Here is a 5771-nt window from a genome sequence, read left to right as displayed (position 1 = left end):
TATTTATATAACATAATTATATATTATAGCAGTATAATTCTGCTATTGTAAAAATATCAGTTATAGACATTTCACAAAGGAATAAACAAGACCGTGTTTTCATAAAACTTATTTATACAACCAGGTGGCAGGATGTGGCCCAGGGGCCGTAGTTTGCTGACTTCTAGTCTAAACAGTCTAGTCAAAAAGCAAATCAAAACATCTATCTAGCTAGAGAGAGATATGTAAATAAATACACTAGAGACTAATAGTAAAATATTGGGGAAAAATGCATTATTTGAACGTCAATCAAAAGAATGCTGAAGTGGCAAGGTTAACATTAGACAAAGTAGATTTCAGAGCAAAGAATTTTACTGTGTATAGGATCATTTTTTAATCATTTTTTAATGATACAGGAGTCAATTCATCATAAAAACATAACAATGCTAAATTGGTATGCACTTAACAGGTTTTCAAACTCCTTGAAGCAAAAGCTGATAAAACAAAAAAGTATATAAATTCCAAGTATAATTGGAGCTTGCAACTCATCTCTTTCAATAATTAATAGAACAAAGAAGCAAAAGAGTACTAAGGTTATAGAAGACTTGAGAAGCACTAAATGTCGACTCGTCTTCACTGGCACCCAGAAAACCAACCCCAGTTGCAAACTACACATTTATTTCAAGTCCACATGGAACACTTACCAAGATAGACCACACTCAGGGCCAGAAAAATAAGTGTTCATAATTTGAAAGGGATGAAATTATACAAAGCATATTCTCTGAACAAAATGGAATTAATTAGAAGTAAATAACAGAAATATATTATGTGGTAAATACTCCAAATAGTTGGAAATTGAATAATACTCTTCTAAATGCTCTCCTAAATTCTAATTTCTCTGCATATGAAATCAAAAGGGAAATGAAAAAATATTTTGATTCTGATAAAAACATAAAAACTGCATATCAAAATGTGTGAGATGCAGCTAAAACAGTGCCTAAAGGAAAATTTATAACACCAAATGCTTATAGTAGAATAAAAAAGCTTCTAATCAACTACTGAAACTTATATATTAAGAAAACTAAGTAATGGGGTAGGGCTTCCAGTAGGGCAGAGTGAGAAGCTCAACAAATCCTCTTCCCCGCCAAAAAACCCCAGGAACATTGCACATAACTATTTAAAACGAAAAAAAGAAAAAAAAAAAAACCACTAATTTCAGGGCCCTGGAAATTGGCCTGAAGCATCCAACACATTTGGAAGATGTGATTCATGGAAACTTGTGGAACTTCAGTTAAGACAGTGGAAACCCTAGGATTCCTGCCTGACCCCACCCCTCTCTAGCTCTTATGGGTTAGGCAGTTCTGCCAGTTTGGGGCTAGTCCTAGAAACCAGTAAACTTTGCTGCCAGAAGGAGCTAACTTGATTTGGAGTAGAATGCAAAACAAACAAACAAACAATAAAATGTCGCTGGGGTTTGTTGGCGGGGAAAGAGGATTTGTTGAGCTTCTCACTCTGCCCTACCTGAAGCCCTAAGCCATTACTTAGTTTTCTTTTTTTTTTATTTTAATAATATTATACTTTAACTTCTAGGGTACATGTGCATAACGTGCAGGTTTGTTACATATGTATACTTGTGCCATGTTGGTGTGCTGTACCCATCAACTCGTCAGCACCTTCATAAGGGCCATAAAATCAGGTGAATGATCACAGTGCCTTTTTTTTTTTTTTTATCTTAATGACAAGGAAAGAGGCATTGAAGACTGGGTGGGGGTAGGGGGGTGAGGGACGATCTCCCTGCATTGCCTACACCACCCCTCCTCCCACCACAGGCTGCACAGTGGGAAAGAGAATCTGTGTGCTTGAAGGAGGGAAAGCAAAGTGAGTGTGGGACTTTGTATCGGAAGTCAGTGCTGGAACATAACACAGGACAGAATTCTGCAGGCGCCCAGAATTCCGACAGCGCATTTAGGCAGGCCTTGGGACAGAGAAGAATTCTCTGCTCCAGAGGGAGAAACCCAGGTCATGGCTATCTTCACCACTGGCTAACTAAAGTGGTCTGAGGTCCTGAATCTATTTGAGTGGCAGTCAGGACACAAGGACTAAAGTATGTAGACTAAACATAAAATGCTAAGCACTCCCAACTTACTCCTACTGACTGAATGAACACCCACTTGGCCAAAGAGACCCCAGAAAAATCTTAAAAATTGAATTCCTGGCTGTGATGGGAAGGGAGGTTAGACATGCTTTGTTATCCCCCCTCCCTTTGGAATTTAGGCACAACTTACCTGCATTCAAGTTAAAAGATCATAAGATGGACAAAACAGACTCTGTGGCAATAAGATACCAAATTATAAACAAGATCTCAGGCCATTCACGCAAGGAATCACACCCTACAAACCATAAAATATTGTTAAATGGGTTTTAAAAGTTAACCTGGTATAAGCTGGGCATGGTGGCTCACTCCTATAATCCCAGCACTTTGGGAGGCTGAGGCAGGTAGATCACCTGAGGTCAGGAGTTCAAGACCAGACTGGCCAATATGGTGAAACCTCGTGTCTATTTAAAATACAAAAATTAGCTGGGTGTGGTGGCGGGTGCCTGTAATCCCAGCTACTCGGGAGGCTGAGGCAGGAGAATTGCTTGAACCTGAGAGGCAGAGGTTGCAGTGAGCCAAGATCGTGCCATTGCACTCCAGCCTGGGCAAAGAGCAAAACTCTGTCTCAAAAAAAAAATAATAATAAATAAAATAAATAAAAATAAACCTGGTGTAATATGGCTTACTTTTCAACCTGACTCTGATATAGCAAGACATGACAGATAGCAGACCTTGTAGGGAATAAAAATATTTTATCTCAAAATATATTTCTTTGACATATTTTGAAATGGCCCTGCAAAGCTATCATTTGTAGGGGAGATTTGCATCTGTAGAGAATCTCCATTAATGCAGCCAGGCCTTCCCTTTCTAGGCTTTTCCCAGATCTAGCAGAGTTGAACTGAGAGTCTGACATCTCAAAGGTCTGCAAAGAGACAGATATTTGCCATTGATTCTCTCTGAGGGCTGCTACCTATGAGGAGTCATCTACATAACAAGAGCCTTGGACCCCACAACCTCCTTTAACTCAAGCATTACTTTCTACTGACTTTAAGCCTTTAGATAATAGCTTAACCCTCTCAACCAATTGCCAACCAAAGAATCCTTAAGACCCACCTATAATTACTAAGTCCCTACTTGGAGATGTCCTGTTTTTGGGGGCTGAATCAATATATACTTTGCATGTATCAATTTATATCTTTGCCTGTAACTCTTGTCTCCTGGAAATGTATAAAACCAAACTATAACCTACCTGCTTCAGGCACACTTTCTCAGAACCTCTTAAGACTGTTCCCAAGACCATGATCACTCATATTGGCTCAAAATATGCCACTCCGAAATATTTTACAGATTTTTTTCCCTCTGTTAGCAAGTCCTTGGGCAAGGTCTAATGCTGTCCTGGTCTGGGAGGCAGTAGACTTAGGGTGCAACACAGTTTGACACTAGCTGTGGCAGCCACAGGAGTACGTATGTCACTCCTCCCCACACTCCAGGTACTGATGCTTGGGGAGATTCCTTCTGCCTGGGGAAAGAAGAGAGAAGAGCGCAGAGGACTTTGTCTTGCAACTTGGATATCAGCTTGGCCACAATAAGATAAAACACCAAGAAGATTCCCGAAGCCCCTGATTCCAGGCTTTGCTCCTGTATAGTGTTTCTAGGCCCACCCTGGGTCAGAAGGGAATCCACTGCCCTGTTGGTATGGACTTGGTCCTGGCAGGATTCACCATCTGCTGACTAATGTAGCCTTGGGCCTTGAATAAACATTAGCAGCAGGCATAACCAGGCAGTAGTGGCTGCAGACCTTAGTGAGCCCCAGTACTGAGCTGGTCTGGAAGGCTGTGGGCTTCAGGTATAACCCAGTGTGATGCTAGCTGTGGCCAGTAGAGTGTCTGCATCACTCCTCCCCAAGCTCCAGTTAACCAAGCCTGGAGAGAGATGCCTTCTGATTTGGGAAAGAGAGGGAAGAGAGCAAGAGACTTTGCCTGACAACCCAGGGAATTCTCCCCTATCTTCCCAAGTCTTAGATATACCAAGGCTGCATATCTAAGAGTCTGTAAGAGTTACAGGGTTCCTGAGCTTAGGACACCCCCAAGTGCCACAGGCTTAGGCCACAAAACTCAATCCCCTTTGAATTATTGGAAAGCCTTCTCAAGGACAGGGACAAACAAGCCTGGACTATAAAGAAGGGAATGAATACCTAACTTTTCAATGCGCAGACATGAGTGGATATCCACAGTCATCAAGAATATCCAGGAAAACATGGCCTCACTGAATGGACTGAATAAGGCACCATTGACCGATCTGGAGTGATGAAGATATATGACTAATCAGACAGGGAATTTGAAATAGCTGCCTTGATGAACTTCAATGAACTCCAAGGTAACAGTGAAGAAATTCAGAATTCTATCAGAGAAATTTAACAAAGAGATTGAAATTTTTTAAATCAAATGGAAATTCCAGAGCTGGCTAAAATATAGATTACTAAGACAAAGAAGTGTATGGCTACATTTCTTCCCCCAATATTTGTGACTACATAGGATTTTATCAATAAAATATGAAAATTAAAAAAAAAATCTTGGAGATAGAAAATTCAATTGATAAACTGAAAAATGCATTGGAGTCTCTCAATAGCAGACTTGATCAAGCAAAAGAAACAATTTGTGAGCTTGAAGACAGGCTGTATGAAAATACATAGAGGAGAAAAAGGAAAACACTAAAAAGAAAAAAGAATGAAGCACGCCTACACGATCTAGAAAATAACCTCAAAAAAGCAAATCTAAGAGTTACTAGCCTTAAAGGGGATGGGGGGAGGGAGGGGGAAGGAGAGAGAGAGAGAGAGAGAAATTGGGGTAGAATGTTTATTCAAGGAAGTTATAACAGACAACATTCCAAACCCAGAGAAAGATATGAATATCTAGGTACAAGAAAATCAAAGAATGCCAAGCAGATTCAACCCAAATAAGACTACTTCAAGACATATAATAATCGAACTCTCAATGATCAAGGTAAAGAAAGGATCTTAAAAGCAGCAAGAGAAAAGAAACAAACAGGCCGGGCGCGGTGGCTCAAGCCTGTAATCCCAGCACTTTGGGAGGCTGAGACGGGTGGATCACAAGGTCAGGAGATCGAGACCATCCTGGCTAACACGGTGAAACCCCGTCTCTACTAAAAATACAAAAAAATAGCCGGGCGAGGTGGCGGGCGTCTGTAGTCCCAGCTACTCGGGAGGCTGAGGCAGGAGAATGGTGTAAACCCGGGAGGTGGAGCTTGCAGTGAGCTGAGATCGGGCCACTGCACTCCAGCCTGGGGGACAGAGCGAGACTCTGTCTCAAAAAAAAAAGAAAAGAAACAAACAACATAAAGGAGCTCTAATGCATCTGGCAACAGATTTCTTAGCAGAAGCTTTACGGGCCAGGATAAAGTGGGATGACCTAGTCAAAGTGCTGAGGAAAAGAAAACATCTGACCTAGAATATTATACCCAGCACAATTGCTAAAGGAAGTTTTTCAATCTGCAAGAAAAGACTATTAATGAGCAAGAAGAAATAAAAGTATAAAATTTGCTGGTAAAAGTAATTACACAGAGAAATACAGAATACTGCAACACCGTAATTGCAGTATGTAAACCACTCATATACTTAATAGAATGACTAAATGATAAACCGATCAAAAATAGTAACCACAATTATTTTTTAAGAGAC

The sequence above is a fragment of the Colobus angolensis genome, unplaced genomic scaffold (genome assembly GCF_000951035.1).
Source record: "Colobus angolensis palliatus isolate OR3802 unplaced genomic scaffold, Cang.pa_1.0 Scaffold71, whole genome shotgun sequence".
In the NCBI taxonomy this organism is placed as follows: Eukaryota; Metazoa; Chordata; class Mammalia; order Primates; family Cercopithecidae; genus Colobus; species Colobus angolensis.
This window is presented reverse-complemented; position numbering follows the sequence as displayed.